This window comes from Carcharodon carcharias, chromosome 10 (assembly GCF_017639515.1).
Source record: "Carcharodon carcharias isolate sCarCar2 chromosome 10, sCarCar2.pri, whole genome shotgun sequence".
In the NCBI taxonomy this organism is placed as follows: domain Eukaryota; kingdom Metazoa; phylum Chordata; class Chondrichthyes; order Lamniformes; family Lamnidae; genus Carcharodon; species Carcharodon carcharias.
In genome coordinates this window covers 80,985,030-81,002,318 of record NC_054476.1, presented here as the reverse complement: position 1 = coordinate 81,002,318, position 17,289 = coordinate 80,985,030, and the positions used below count along the sequence as shown (strand labels likewise).

General features: G+C 41.7%; 1 protein-coding gene across 2 annotated transcripts in view; it reads left to right on the top strand.

Annotated features, from left to right (window-relative positions):
- The window catches only part of trim44 (tripartite motif containing 44), a 126,620-nt gene that overhangs the window by 94,370 nt on the left and 14,961 nt on the right, over nt 1–17,289 (top strand). The window contains exon 6 of one of the 2 annotated variants that reach the window (XM_041197409.1): nt 372–2,445. The exons of the other annotated variant lie outside the window; for it this stretch is intronic. The gene's annotated coding sequence lies outside the window, so the exon portion shown is untranslated. Of the gene's footprint in view, nt 1–371; nt 2,446–17,289 lie in introns of those variants that run through there. 2 annotated transcript variants of the gene reach the window in all.

Here is a 17,289-nt window from a genome sequence, read left to right as displayed (position 1 = left end):
TATTCTAGTCCTCTCAAAATAAATGCCAACATTGCATTTGCCTTCCTAACTACTGACTCAACCTGCAAGTTAACCTTAAGAGAATCCTGGACTAGGACTCCCAAGTTCCTTTGCACTCCAGATTTCTGAATTCTCTCCCCATTTAGAAAATAGTCTATGCTTCTATTCTTCCTACCAAAATGCATGACCTCACACTTCCCCACATTGTATTCCATCTGCCACTTCTTTGCCCATTCTCCTAAAATGTCTAAATCCTCCTGCAGCCTCCCCGCCTCCTCAATACTACCTGTCCCTCCACCTATCTTTGTATCATCTGCAATATATGTTGCACAATAACAGTGGTCTTCCTTCTTATACTGATTGTCTTCCAGATATTGCTGATTTTCTTCCAACTGGTATTCGCCACTTTTACACACTGACGTGCTTGGATCCTCCACATAGGATTTAATCAAATTTTTTTTACGTGTTGACCTAACGACTATTGAACTTTGAAACTGCTGAATGAATGAGCAAAGTTTTTAATCACTGGACACCGCTATCTCTGTGCTGGAAATAGAGGACAACTCAATCATCAGGAGCAAGAGACGATAATTGTTCATAGAGTTAAGGCCTGAATGGAAGACCCGACTGTAAAGTGCATCCCAAGCAACCTCATCATACTTATTGTATCTTGCTACTGGCCAGGATGTGTTCAATTTATACACAGGTCTAAAAGATTTTTTTAAATTCCTGTTTTCTATAACTTTGTTTTTCTGATAGTATCAAAAGCACCTCCTTTCACCCCTTTAAGTGCACCTGAAATAGATTAGTTGGTCAACCAGTGACTGCCCAGAAAAATCCTAGGAGTTAGAATTATACCATCACCTTGTATTGTCAACCTTCGAGGATTGTTCTGGAGTCTCCTGAATTGAAGATTAATCTTTGGGACATAGGAGAAAAATCAAAGAGGTATGAAAGAAACAAATCATTTTCTTTCAACACTTCTCTTTATCAGTTTTAAAAATGTGGGAATTAGGAAATAAGTAGTTGGGCTCATCCAATTGGGTCACAAAGAAACTGTTCAATATCCAATTGCACTGGGAAGGCTTGGGGACATGAGAATGGACATATCAGACAATCAATGTGGAGAGTGTAGGGGTGGTCCAGGTGGAGGGAGGAGGTTATGTGATGAAACCTTCAAAAATGCAACCAGAGGTGACAGTCCTACCATCACTGGCACTCAAACAAGAGATTGCACAGCTCCGAGACTGCCCACCGGGTACGCACCTTTATGATGTATAATTGCACCCCCACCCCGTCCCCAATCCAATCTGTAATCTTGATTTGTTCTTGCCCTTCGACCAACACAGATTTATTGCTTTTTAAAGGATCTTGATGGCCTCCCCATTTGGTGTGCAAAAACAACCACTCTGCTTGCAAGTAATTCATTGGGGGTGATTCTGACTTTGGCCAATAATATAAAAGCCTTCATTTCTCTTGAAATCATTGAACATGTAAATCTGACAAGCAGCTGATCCAATTTCAGCCAAAATCAATACTACCACTTTGTGTGGAAAGCACTGTAAGATGTTTCTGAAAGACTTGTCCCTTTTTTGATGTGACGGATGTCATTTGTAAATCTGTCAGAAATATCAAAACCACTGAAAATGTTCACTGGGTCATATCCTTTTATTGCCTGCTGGAACCACTACTCAGAGGAATGGAGAATGGTGGTGATTTTTTTTCTGGCTGTCCCCAAAGATGCAGCATAGTGCATTCAACTGGACCAGCCATATTAAGACCAAAGTGAGGGATTGTGCCAGTCATGGTTCAACTGTCCATCTTTCTCATTGAAACGTGGCATCATCCTGTGAGTCCAGATGCCCCATCTCATCTGCTTTATAACTGCACAATATATAGCAGAGCAGTCTACAAGGCAACAGAATCTTATTCTGAGCATATATTCAAGCAGGTATGTGCCACATGTATGAAGTAATCACTGCTCAGACATTAAAACCAATTACTCATTACAGCAGACCATTATAATCTTCCTTAAACAGAATGACCATTAGCACTCCGTGCAGGGGATAGCATATGGTCACTGATCACAATCCCTTCAATTTTTTTTTTGAGATGAATGTGTTACCCTGTTACCCAACCCCACAGAATTATAAGCAGCCAGTGTACAATACAGTCTTTTTTGTAATAGAGTCCTTGTTTAACATGCTGTCTATCTGTTACTCCACATAACCATATATTAATGCAAATTGCTGAGAGGATAGTGCTCAATAATGTGTTCTGTATGGGTGAAGGGATGGTTAAGGGAGGTCTGCACTACTGGAAAAGGGTCAGACATTACAGATTTAAATAAATATGTTATAGAGTAGCTCCCTGCAGCATTCTATTCAGAGCATGTAAGTTTCTTGTTCATATCTGTAATAAAAAGTTTTTTTTTATAATTTAAAATTGTATTGCTAATTTATTATAACTGGGAATTGGAGACCCAGCTCAAGGTGATGTGATGACTTCATTCTGTATTCTCCTTAGCAGCAGCTAGTTGATAGAAGGTGAGATATTGAAATTTATGAAAACGGATTGAAAAATAGAATAGGCCAGAATTTGCTGAAAAAATAGCAGCTTGCGAACAATGCACTCCATTATTAATGTGCAAATTGGTGAGCAACTTCTGACAAGAAGAGATACCCCGTGAATTGCAAATCACTACAAGTTGCTGAACTATATGAGCAGTTCCTTTGTTAGTTTTGCAAAAACTGCATGTTGTACTTAACTTTCCCGTAATTGTTATGAAGTCACTGCAATTGCACATTAATTGTCCATTAAACTCACGACAAAAAGCATTTTGAATTAATAGCGTAAGTACCCTTATCTTGTTCCATACAAATGGCCAGGGCTTAGGCATCTGGAGTGCAATTTTGAAGTTTGCAGATGATATAAAACTTCACAGTGTAATAAATAGTGAGCAGGGTGATTCAGACTTCAAGAGGGTATAGGCAGACTAATAAAAAGAGCAGACAGTCGGCAGATGCAATTTAATGGAAATACATGTGAAGTGATGGAGAAGCAATGGAGAGGCAATATCTAATTGGTACAATCTGGGAGGGGTGCATGAGCAGACAGATCTGTGGGTGCATATTCACAGATCTTTGAAGGTGGCATCAAGTTGATGAGGTGGTTAGGAAAGTTAATGGGATACTTGGCCTTGTTAATAGGAGCATTGAATACAAAAACAAGGAGCACTTGGCCTAAATAGCCAAGTGGTTATGGTACTGGGTTTGTAATCCTAAGATCAAGAGTTCAAATCTCACAATGGTAAACTATGAAACAATGTAACTTCATCTGAAACAGATGGAAATGGGTTTGTACTCAAAAGAGTTACATCTTAGGTTCCTTTAAACTTTAATAACATCCATCTGGTCCGGGACATCATCCACCATTCCCAGAGGGCTGGTCTGTCGAGCGCCTTCCTGTCTCTCGATCAGGAGAAAGCGTTCGACAGGGTGGATCACGAATACTTACTCGGAACTCTGCAAGCTTTCGGGTTCGGGGCGCATTTTGTCGCCCGGATCTGACTTCTGTACACCGCCGCGGAGTGTCTAGTGAAGGTTAACGGGTCCCTGACGGCGTCCCTTCACTTTGGGAGAGGGGTACGTCAGGGCTGCCCCCTGTCTGGCCAGTTGTATTCTATTTGCGTGGAGCCTTTCCTGCGCCTCTTGCGGAGGAGGTTGTCGGGATTGGTTCTGCGCGGGCCGGGCATTGGGGTGGTCCTTTCGGCTTACGCCGATGACGTGCTCCTTATGTTTAGTGACCCGGCTGACCTGCGGAGGATGCGCGAGTGCCAGGAGGTCTACTCTGCCGCTTCTTCTGCCAGGATCAACTGGGGTAAATGTTCTGGACTCCTGGTCAGTCAGTGGCAGATGGATCCCCTACCCGAGGAGCTCAGGCCTTTCACCTGGAGCAGGACCAGCCTCCTCTACCTGGGGGTCCATCTCTGCCCTGCTGAGGAATCCTGGCCGGCAAACTGGCAGGAACTGGAGACGAAAGTCACTGCTCGCCTGCGGCGCTGGACAGGACTGCTCCGAGTGCTATCTTACCGTGGTCGAGTTCTGGTCATAAACCAGTTGATCGCCGCCATGTTGTGGTATCGGCTGGTCACTTTGACCCCTCCCCCAGACTTTGTCACAAGAATCCAGAGATTGTTAGTCGACTTCTTCTGGGACAAAAGATTGCATTGGGTCGCTGCCGAGGTTCTGAGTCTCCCGCTTAGGGAGGGTGGTCAGGCGCTAGTGTGCCTACGCACACAGGTGGCGACTTTCCGCCTTCAGACCCTGCAGTGATACCTCTACGTCGAGCCTCCTCCTAGATGGTGTGCCCTGATGACGTATTTCTTCCGTCAGGTGCACGGCCTGAATTATGACGTGCAGCTCCTGTTTATAGAACAGCTGGGCCTCGGTGGCTCCTTGCAGGCATTGCCCGTCTTTTACCAGGACCTGATCAAAGTCTGGAAAGTGGTTGCCTCGTGACGCAGCTCTCCCCCGTCAGGAGTAGCGGCTATCGTCAGAGAGCCGCTGCTCAGGAATCCGCCCCTCCGTCCTTTTCAGTGGTTGGCGGAGAGGAGGGCTGTGGCCGCAGGGGTGACCAGGATCGGGGACGTGCTGGGTGGCGGAGGACTGGGCTGGATGCTCCCGCAGGAGTTGGCGCGACGCGCGTCTGTGAGTGTCCAGGTCGCAGCCGATGCCATCCAAGACCTGAGAACGGTCGTGCTCGGACCCGACGTTATTTTGGGTCTTGAGGTGGCCCAGGTGCGCGGTGGTCTTCCGTCTGAGCGTTCCCTTGTTCGGACGGAATTCCGCATTGGCCCCAAGCCCCGAACCCTCCCTCGGGTGCTGGTGCCCCACAATATGAGCCGCCTCGGGGACATGCCCTCTGTGCCTTTTGGCACGGCAAAGAGGGGCTTTTTGTATGGACTGCTGCTTCACACCTTCCATTTTCTCACCCTTGTCCGTCGACCGGACACGCCCTGGCGTGCCTTGTTGCCGTCCGGCGGCGGAGGCCCCCGATGGGAGGCCCTCTACGGAGGTGTCCTCCCCCTTTCTATCGGGGACCTGGGTTGGAGGGTGTTGCATGCAGCAGTCCCTTATAATAAGAGGATGCATAGGTTCACGGACTCTCAGGACACATGCCCTTTTTGCGGTCTTGTGGAGTCCGTGGACCATGTATACATAGGGTGTTGTAGGCTGCACTCCCTTTTTAGTTATTTGAAAAACCTTTTATTGATGTTTTGTTTGCACTTTAGCCCCACGCTCCTGATCTATGGGCACCCGGTGCGGAAGGGGGTCGGGAAGGAGGAGGACCTCCTCGTGAACCTGCTCCTGGGCCTGGCCAAGTTGGCAATTAACGGGTCCAGGCAGCGGGCGATCGACGGGGGAGTCCCGCCCGATTGTTTGTCCCTCTTCCGTGGCTACGTTCGCTGCCGGATGTCCCTGGAGAAGGAGCACGCAGTGTCTGCTGGCGCTCTCGAGGCCTTCCGTGCTCGGTGGGCACCGCGGGGACTGGGGTGTTTTGTTGACCCCTTTAATCACATTTTGATTTAAAGTTTGTAAGTTTCCTTTAAACTTTGTTCTTGGTTTTACAGCTGACCTGAATTAGGGGCTGTGCCTGATTTATCCCAATTTTGTTGATTTGGTTTTCATTTAAAAGATTATCAAGAGTTCAAATCTCACAATGGCAAACTATGAAAAACTGTCACGAGCTGTCAGAGAGCTTATTTTGGCTTGGCCTAAATAGCCAAGTGGTTATATTACTGGGTTTGTAACCCCAAGATCAAGTGTTCAAATCTTACAATGGCAAACTATGAAACAATGTAACTTTATCTGAATAGGCTTGGCCTAAATAGCCAAGTGGTTATGGTACTGGGTTTGTAACCCCAAGATCAAGTGTTTAAATCTTACAATGGCAAACTATGAAACAATGTAATTTCATCTGAATAGGAACAGATGGAAACGTGTTTGTACTCAAAAGAGTTACACTAGCCTCGAAAGAGTTACAAAAACAAGGAAGGCATGCTAAACCTTTACAAATCACTCGTTAGGCATCAGCTGGTGTATAATTCTTGTCACCACACTTCAGGAAGGATGTCAGTGCACTGGGGACAGTAGAGAAGATTTTATGTCTGGCAGGAGAGACGTGTTATATTGGAAGATTAGAGAAGCTAAAAGTGTTCCCCTTAGAGCAAAGAAAGCGAAAGGGGAATCTGATAATGGTGGTCAAAACTATGTGAGGTTTTGATAGAGCAAGTAGGGACAATGTGTTTCTTCTGACAATTGAGTTGGTAACCAGAGGTCATAGATTTTAGATAATTGACAAAATAATAGGGGAAATTGGGAAAACTTTTTCACATAGAGGGTTATTAAAGTCTAGAAGGCAATATCTGAAAGAATCATAGAATCATAGAAACTTTCAAACGACAATTGGGCATGTACTTGAACAGAACTAAATTGCAGGCTTCTGGGGAAAAAGCTAGGGGTGGGACTAAAAATGATAGCTCCTTCAAAGATCTGGCATAAGCATGTCAGACTGCATGGCCTCCTTCTGTGCTGTAAGATTCGATAATTCTAAGTGCATGCCTATAACATACGGCACAGGGGGTTTTTAGGTGAGAATTCTTTTTGATGTAATATTGAATGAAGTTCTCCACCTCGCATTGAATTTCAGATTGATGCTCAAGTACAGACTTCAGAGAGTTCATTCCCAAATGTATTCTGCAAACCTGATGATTCAGAAGCTTCTCATTATAAATACATGTTTGATCCAGACAGACAAAGAAAGTGGACCAAACTCCTTTCTTGGATTCCAATTATATAATCTTCCACCATAACAGACCCAATTCCAACATAACAGAACCAATCCCAATATTCTATATGCAATTCCATCATACCAGACTGAATTCCATCATAGCTGATCCATCTCAGACTCTCTTGCATTTGCAGTTATTGAATTTTAAGGTATTAAATCTTTTCACATTAACTGCTGCTGTATAGAATTCCAATTTATCCCACTTTTCTTCCCTACAGAAGAATTAACGGTAAAGAGCTCTTCTGCTAAAATTGACTTGCTTATAGTAGAATCACCACTAAATGTTTTATTATATATAAATGTATCTGATATTAAAGTTATAATTTTTCAATCTTGCTTATTTGTGGGCAAATGTGAAGGGTTATTGTTTCATGCCTCAGTCTCTTGCTAATTGACTGATACAATTTTCCCACTTTCCTGGATGAGTGCAGCTCCAACAACACTCAAGAAACTTGACACCATCCAGGACAAAGCAGCCTGCTTGATTGGTAGCCCATCCACCACCTTAAACATTCACCCTCTCCACCACCAGCCCATAGTGGCAGTAATGTAATCATTTACAAGATGCACTGCAGCAACTCACTAAGGCTCCTTCCAAGTCCACAACTTTTACCACCTAGAAGGACAAAAAAAGCAGATGCATGGGAACACCACCACCTCTGTGACCAAAATCATAAGAAATAGGAGCAGGAGTAGACCATTTGGCCCATCGAACCTGCTCCACCTTTCAATAAGATCGTGGCTGATCTAGTTGTGGCCTTGACACCACTTTCCTGCCTGCTCCACATAACCCTTGACTCCCTTGTCAATCACAAATCTAACATCCCTCTTTATTATTTTTGTAGTCATCCTTTGCTGGTTTCTAAAATATTCCCAACCTTCTGGCCTGCCACTAATCTTTGCAACCTTGTACAACTTTTCTTTCAATTTGATACCATCCTTAACTTCTTTAGTTAGCTACAGATGATGCACCCTTCTCATAGATTTTTTCTGCGACTATGGTATACTACCCATCCTCAACATCCTTGAGGTCTCTACAGCCTTTGACATAGTCAACAATAACATCCTCTCCTAATGTCTTTTCTCTGTTGTTCAGTTGAGTGGGACTACCTTTCTTTGGTTTCATTTTTATCATCTACAATCATAGCTCATCTCCAACAGTGTTTTCTCTTCCCACCTACTCACACTATTAACTGTGGAGCTTGCTAAGGACCTGTCCTTGATGGTCTCCATCACCCATCACCTCTATGTTGTCAGATTGTTTGTCCAACATACAGTCTTGAATGAACATAAATTACTTCTAATTTAACATTAGAAAAACTGAAGCCATCAACTTCAGCCCAAAAACACAAACTCTGTTCCCTCGCCATCAATTCTACGCCCCTCTTGGGTCACTCTCTCAGATTGAAACAGATGGTTTGCAATCCTGTTCAACCTTTGGCTGAGCTTCTGACCCTATAACCTCTGCTTTCTTCCACCTCTATAGCATTACATGCCTCCTCACTACCTATTCCAATCAGCTCTCCTGGCTGATCTTCCATCTTCCATCCCACATAAATTTCAGCTCACCCAAAACTCTGCTGTCCATCTTCCATCCCACATAAATTTCAGCTCACCCAAAACTCTGCTGTCCATCTTCCATCCCACATAAATTTCAGCTCACCCAAAACTCTGCTGCCCACACCCTATCCCACATCTAGTCCTTCTCACCAATCAGCCCTCTGTTCAGTCCCTACAATTTAAAATTCTCACCTTGTTTAAATCCCTTCATGATATTTCCCTCCCAATTTCTGAAATCTCCTCCAGGCCTACTAACCCCCACCCCCTGAACTCTGCATTCCTCATCTCCTGACCTCTAGTGCATCTCACCCCACCATTGGTGACCATACTTTCAGCCGCCTAGATCTCTTGTTCTGGAATTCCTTCTGAAACCTTCATGCCTGTCTACCTCTCTATCCTCCGTTGAGTGCCTTAAAATCCTTCTCTTTGACCAAACTTTGGATCACTCCTCCTAATATCTCCTTTGATAACTTGATATAAATTTTTTTACTACCCCTCTGTGTAGAACCTTGAGGTTTTTTTTCCTATGTTAATGATGGTACATAAATTGCCATAGCCCTCACTGTCACTGTTGCTATTGCTTCCTTCCTGACCCCTAAGTCCAGCGATATATTTGAGGGTGTACCACCTTTGTATGTTGCTAAGAATATAAGAAATAGGAGTAGGAGGTCATTCAGCCCTTTGAATATCTCAAGGGAGATACCAATTGTGGATGAAATCTAGGGAATATTCAGAAGTCTACAGGAAAAGAAACCTCTTTGCAACTGAACCAGCTCTAGCCTTGGTGTGGAAATAGTGGTACTTTTTCATTGGAGTTGGGTCTGTAAGGATGTTCCTGGAATAGCGTGAGTTTGAATCATTTTCTTCCCTTTGTATCTCTGTTGAAATCTTTCCAACATTTTTGTTGTCTAGTATAATATAGTTAATGTTTCTTGTTTAATAAACGTTTTACCTTTTTGTTGAAAAAAACTCAACAGTAGATTGCTGTGAATCTGTTTCAGTAAGTACCCTCCATGGTTTATTTAAAAAAACTTATGGTCTAGGACCTGACTTGTCCAGTAATAACATCAGCTGGGATCATCATAAAGAGGGGGCTCTTGCAGGATTATAAATGCTTGAATTTAAGTGCAACCTTTGAATCCTTAAAGAAACGAGGACGTGGAGTTACTGTGCATAGGAATAAGATTTAATGTGAATTAATACACGGGTTGGAATTAAAAAATGGCTTTGACTGTTGTTAAGACATTTTTGGGAGTAGAAGATGGAACAGTAGATTATTTGAAATCCTTGACTAAGCCTAAACTGAGAGAGCTAGTAGATAAAGTTAATGTGGAAATAAAAGCAGAATTTTGTGAGGATAAGCTGTTGACTTAAATTGTTTTATCCCCAAACTGTTCATTACTTCCTTAAACAGCTGTGACATAAAATTTGAACTCTGATCAGATTATATTTCCTTAGGTAAACCATACCTTGTAAAAAATTTAGTTAACTCTTCCACAGTCTTCTTTGTTGCAAAGTTTCTCAAAGGTATTGCTCCAGGAAATCTGGTAGACACATCTATTATTGTCATTAAATACTGATTTCCACTTTTAGTCTTAGAGAGGGGTCCTACACAATCAAGCATGACCCTTGTAAAAGGCTCTCCAAATGCTGGAATTGGAATTAAAGGTGCCAGCTTAATCACTGCTTGTGGTTTCCCTATTGCCTGACATGTGTGACATGTTCTACAGAATTTGACTACATTCCTATGTAATCCAGGCCAATAAAAATGTTTCTGTATCTTCGCCTGTCCCTTTTTAATTCCTAAATGTCTCCCATTGGAATTTCATGAGCAATCCTCAGAATCTCATTTCTATACCCAACTGGTATATGATGTACCTCCCTCCAGCTTTCATTTGTTGAAACATGATATGGCCTATGTTTTCTCATTAAAATATTACCCTTAAGGTAATAATATTCTGGAATATATTTTGCCTTTTTTTGAGTAAACTGTCTAATATAAATATAAAAACAAAAAAACTGCGGATGCTGGAAATCCAAAACAAAAACAGAATTACCTGGAAAAACTCAGCAGGTCTGGCAGCATCGGCGGAGAAGAAAAGAGTTGACGTTTCGAGCCCTCATGACCCTTCGACAGAACTTGAGTTCGAGTCCAAGAAAGAGTTGAAATATAAACTGGTTTAAGGTGTGTGTGTGGGGGGCGGAGAGATAGAGAGACAGAGAGGTGGAGGGGGGGGTGTGGTTGTAGGGACAAACAAGCAGTGATAGAAGCAGATCATCAAAAGATGTCAACGACAATAGTACAATAGAACACATAGGTGTTAAAGTTAAAGTTGGTGATATTATCTAAACGAATGTGCTAATTAAGAATGGATGGTAGGGCACTCAAGGTATAGCTCTAGTGGGGGTTTTTTTTATAATGGAAATAGGTGGGAAAAGGAAAATCTTTATAATTTATTGGAAAAAAAAGGAAGGGGGAAACAGAAAGGGGGTGGGGATGGGGGAGGGAGCTCACGACCTAAAGTTGTTGAATTCAATATTCAGTCCGGAAGGCTGTAAAGTCCCTAGTCGGAAGATGGGGTGTTGTTCCTCCAGTTTGCGTTGGGCTTCACTGGAACAATGCAGCAAGCCAAGGACAGACATTTGGGCAAGAGAGCAGGGTGGAGTGTTAAAATGGCAAGCGACAGGGAGGTTTGGGTCATTCTTGCGGACAGACCGCAGGTGTTCTGCAAAGCGGTTGCCCAGTTTACGTTTGGTCTCTCCAATGTAGAGGAGACCACTACATTCATTGCTCCCAATGTGGTCTCCTCTACATTGGAGAGACCAAACGTAAACTGGGTGACCGCTTTGCAGAACACCTGTGGTCTGTCCGCAAGAATGACCCAAACCTCCCTGTCGCTTGCCATTTTAACACACCACCCTGCTCTCTTGCCCACATGTCTGTCCTTGGCTTGCTGCATTGTTCCAGTGAAGCCCAACGCAAACTGGAGGAACAACACCTCATCTTCCGACTAGGGACTTTAAAGCCTTCCGGACTGAATATTGAATTCAACAACTTTAGGTCGTGAGCTCCCTCCCCCATCCCCACCCCCTTTCTGTTTCCCCCTTCCTTTTTTTTTCCAATAAATTATAAAGATTTTCCTTTTCCCACCTATTTCCATTATAATTAAAAAAAAAACCCCACTAGAGCTATACCTTGAGTGCCCTACCATCCATTCTTAATTAGCACATTCGTTTAGATAATATCACCAACTTTAACTTTAACACCTGTGTGTTCTATTGTACTATTGTCGTTGACATCTTTTGATGATCTGCTTCTATCACTGCTTGTTTGTCCCTACAACCACACCCCCACCCTCCACTTCTCTGTCTCTCTATCTCTCCGCCCCCCACACACACACCTTAAACCAGCTTATATTTCAACTCTTTCTTGGACTCGAACTCAAATTCTGTCGAAGGGTCATGAGGACTCGAAACGTCAACTCTTTTCTTCTCCGCCGATGCTGCCAGACCTGCTGAGTTTTTCCAGGTAATTCTGTTTTTGTTTTGTCTAATATAAATGTTGTATTTGCAATTTTTTTTCTGTAACTCCACTAAACTCCTTGAGTTAAACACTGCAGCTGAATTGTTCTGTAGCCTTTCTCCTTGAACAATGTTATCAAGCACAGTGTCAGCTAATTGAATTTCAACACCTTCTTCCTGCCTTTGAACCGCCTGTCCTTGCTGTTTTTCTTGTTTCAACCTATGAGCCTGTGGTCTCGTTATTACACCACAATCTGGAAACAATTCAGGATGCTCTCTCTGTAACACTTCTGTTGAAGACACCTCTACAGCTTGCTCAACCACCATAGGATATCACCCATATTTGTGATCCTGCTATATCATTACCCAGAATAAATTGAACCCCTTCAATGGGCAATTTTTCCACCACTCCAACTATAACTTTGCCTGTTTTCCACTTACTCTTTAAATTTACCTTCCACGATGGAATAGGTTTAGCATCTCCATGAACCCCACTAATTATCACCTGTTCCTGCAATATTCCCTCTGATCAACAAATGTCACTATCCCACAACATTAAGGATTGACTAGCCCCTGTGCCTCTTAAATTTTAACATCTTTACCTACTCCACCCTGTACACATGGAAAGACTTCCCTTCACATACAAAATCTCAACATTTCAGCAACCTGCTCCTCCAAATTCTCTTGGGTAAATTGTGAACATATTCCCACTTCTTTACCTATCACTGATTCTTCCTGTTTTATCTGTACACAAACCATTGTTTTTTCCTGTGCCTGAACCTCAGAACCCACAGTATTCTTCCTTCCAGAACTTTTCTGCACCCCTATAATTCCAACAGATTTTCCCTGCTATCTCCAACACATTGACTTTGTGTGTCCAACTTTATTACAATGAAAACACTTCAATTTTTGAATGTCACTTCTAACCTCAGCTCCTTCCATTTTATTCTGAGAAAAAAACTTCCTGGGAATTTCCTCCTACTCCATCTCTTTGACTACCCATCTTCTTTTCGCCATCCCATTTTCAATCCTTTTCTGATTTGAAAGGGTGATTAAGAAAGCTTTAGCTCTTGGAACTAACTCATAGGGCAGAATTTTACATTCAGCATGTGGGCGCACGCTCGACACGCTGCAACATAAAATGATGCACAATGACGTCAAGCTTGTGTCCTGATGTCATCGCGAACTCACGCGATATTTCATTCCGCGGGCGCATGCCAGAGTTGGCTGCATGCCCGCCGATAATTGAAAGGCCTATTAAAGCCATTAATTAGGTAATTGAATTTTACACTGCCCATCCAACCTTACAGTTGGCAAGTAGGTGAAAAGGCCAAGCGGCTTTTATGTTTTTTAAGAAACCTCATCCACAAGCAGTTTGAGATTTCCTGAAGCTAATACTAATGAAGTAAAAATTTTATTTTGAAAATAAAAATATGTCCCATCTCATGTGACAGAGTCACATGAGGGAGATTGAAGCACTCTGCAAAAGAGCATTGGACCCAACACTCCTTCCTCCCCCCCGCCCCGTCCGAATACTTAACACTCAGTACTACTGCTCACGATCCACGCTGGGTGGGCCTTAATTGGCCCGCCCGTGTGAAATCACGGTGTGGAGCCAACCACGGGTGGCTCTGAGACCGCCTGCTCCCATCAAGAGCTGCATATGTTGCCTCTATTTTTAATGCCCGTATCCACCAGTCAAAATTACTTTGTTTTATGCTTTCAAACTCAATATAAGTTTGCCCAGGCTGTTTTCTCATACTCTTAAATTTCCGTCTGTATGCCTCTGGAACCAACTCATATGCACTCAAAATAGCCTTTTTTACCACATCATAATTCACCGACATTTCTTCTGACAGCGAAGCATAAACCTCATGTGCTCTACCCACCAACCTGGATTGTAAGAACAATGACCAGTTTTCCTGTGGCCATTTCATCTGTTTAGCTATCTTGTCAAATGAAAAAAAAATGCTGAATCTTTTTCCTCAAACTTTGGAAGAACTTGTACAAAGTTAATCATCTCCCCATTAGGTTTTAGGTTAAAGGTTTTTTAATCATCAGAGCTTTCCTCAGAATCAGTGGTCTCTTTTTTAACTTCTGGCCTTTTAAGCCAGTACTCTCTGTCTCTTTCCTTCATTCTCTTTTCTGTTGGTAACTTTTCCCTCTGGAGATCACATTTCCATTTCTTTTTGAAATAATCTCTCTTTTTCCCTTTCTTTTTCTGCTGCCTCTAGTTTCAGTTTTCTCATTTCCAATTCTTTTTCCTTTTCGTTTGCCTCCAATTCAAGTTTTCTCAGTTCCTTTGCTTGTTCAAATTCAAGCCTCTTAATTTCTAACTGACGTCTCACTACCTCCAGCTGTGATTCACTAGTGTCAGGTATCACTTCCAACTTTAAATGCTGTGCTATACCTTCAATTATATCTGCTTTCCTGGCCCTTGCAGGTAACCCCAATTGTAATTTATCCACCAATTCTAGTAACTTAACTTTAGTTACCTTTTGTAAATCTGCCAAAGTTACAACTTCAACTCCCAAACAAATCTGAGCAACTGCCAAAGCCATATTGCAGTCTTGCCACTTCAAAAAACCTGACACCAACTCATGAATTCAAAGTGCTTCTCATAATCTCTTTAAGATTCACCAATGCCAAAATAAATCAAGGAATTTCAAATATATCCCGCAAAGAGCCCCGAACTATGTTATGGCACAGCTGATAGTAAATGTTGAGTTGTTCAAAATCCCAAAGAGAAATTTGAAACAACTGCCACAACTTGTTTCGCAATTTGTATACATTTTGAGATGTGTGCCTTGAATAAGACCACTGAGTCTTATAGGTTTTTACAAAACTGGAGTAAACATGTATTATTAGAAGAAATGACTTTAAAATACACACATAGATCTACAAATTACTACTATGATAACTTCCAACAGTTAAGGCAACAGTAATACAGATAGATTTTAAAAAACCCAGGCAAAGAAACATGATACACCGAACAAGTCGACTTCCAAGTGAGTTTTCTTAACTTCAGTCCTTTGAAAACAACAGCTTGAGACATAGATGCTGAAGGCTCTGTCACACGTTTGTAAGATCTTAAAAATGCCTTCCCTTACACATACCCCTTGCTCATTCTTTATACATATCTTTCTCTTTGAATGCAAATACCCATTGTTTCACTATGTCTTTGGACTTTTTCTCCCTGATAATAAAACCCTCTCGTATCACTAAGCTTTACCAGTAATCTTTGGGAAAAATAAACGCACCATTTTTAAACTTCACCTGGCTAGGTGACACATTTCACCCCTCCTTTGAAAACAATCTAATCTGGTTTATTTCAAAATGCAAATGTTCCCTTGATGCCTACGTTTATAAACTTCTCCATGTTTACCTAATTAACATTTCAAACTTAACCTCTTCTTAGATCAAAAGAACCCAGACTAGCTGCCTCTAATTCAATTAAATCTCACACACACACAGACGCATATAGACACATAGATACATCCCACTATTACTCTATTTTACAATAAATTCCAATAACATTGAGAATTATTAAATCTTCTTGACAATAGGCCAGGGAAAATGTCTTTGGCCATAACATGATGTTAATGTGGGGAATGTGTCACCCATAAAACAACATCCTTACAGACTCAGTCCAGAGAAGTTAGCACAAGCGAGGGAAATGATCAGGTTCATGATGGAGAATGACGCTATTGAACCAAGTCACAGCAGCTGGAGTTTGCCTATTGTAATGGTACCAAAACCAGATGAGTCACAATAATTGTGTATAGACTATCGCAATGTTAATATGGTCATAAAAGCAGATTCATTTCTGATTCTATGATTAGAAGACTGTATTGAGAAGATTGGACAAGCAAAGTTCATTACAAAAATTCACTTATTGAAGGGATATTGGCAAGTTCCATTGACCAATACAGCCAAAGAAGTATCAGCTTTAATAGCTCCAGATGGATCTCTTCAATGTAAAGTCATGTCTTTTGGAATGAAGAATGCACCAGCAATTTTTCAAAGATTAACCAACAAGGACATTGAAGGATTATGCAACTGTGTTGTATATTTTGATGATTTAGTTGTGTTCAACCACACCGTGGGAAGGACATATACAACACTTGAACAAATTGATTGATTACAAAGAGCTAAATTGGTCATAAACTTGGCAAAGAGCAAATTTTCCAAAAAAGAAGTAACTTATTTGGCCCACATTGTGGGACAAGGGCAAGTAGCACCTAGAAAAGCAAAAATAAGGGCTACCTTGGATTTTTCAGTGCCTAAGACAATATGAGAAATTTTGCAGTATGTAGGCATGAGTGGATTTTATCGTATGTTCATTCCAAATTTCAGTACTGTAATAGCTCTCTGACACACTTGTTAAAGAAAGGCAAAAGATTTGAATAGACAGAGGAATGTCAGAGTACCTTTGACAGCTTTAAAGCTGTGCTGATTACTGCACCAGTTTTAGCAGTACCAAATTGTGCCAAGCCATTTAAACAGGCTGTTGATGCCAATGACCTGGGCGTTGGTGCAGTTTTGCTACAGAAGGACAAGATGGGGATTGAACAACCAGTCAGTTACTTCCCTCAGAAGTTAAGTTTGTGTCAGAAGAAATACTCAACTGTGGCAATGGAGACTTGCTGAGTTTTTCCAGGTAATTCTGTTTTTACTTTGAATTTAGTGTTGGCTCTACAACATTTTGAAGTTTACATATCCAAAAATTGTGCAGAGACTGTTATTTATACTGACCATAATCCTTTAATCTTTTTAGCAAAGTTTCATAACAAGAATCTGAGACTATTTTGGTGGGGTTTAATGCTACAACCATACAATTTGAAAATCACTCTTGTAGCAGGAAGAGACTATATAATAGCAGATGCAGAAATTCACTTGTATTGCTCTAAAGTTAAACTAATAGTTAATTTGGAGTGAGATCTCAAGGGAATCACCAACTGTGGAAGGACTTCTAGTGAATGTTCAGACTTCTACTGGAAAAGAAACCGCTTTGCAACTAGACCAGCTCTTGCCTTAATGTGGAAATGGTGTTACCTTTTCACTAGAATGTTGGGCCTGTATGGGTATTGTTGGGATAAAAGAGATATTGTGAGTTTGAATCATTTCTTCTCTTTGTGCAGATGTTGAAACCTTTCCAAACTTTTTTGTTGTCTAGTGTAATGCATTTAACTTTTTTTTTGTTTAATAAATGTTTTATCTTTTTTGTTAAAAAAAAATCAACAGCAGACTCCTGTAAATCTATTTAAGTAAGCACTCTCCACGGATTAAAAAAAGTCCATTGAGCCAGGTTCCATTCTGACATCGCTGGGATCATCATAGTTGACAATAAACAGT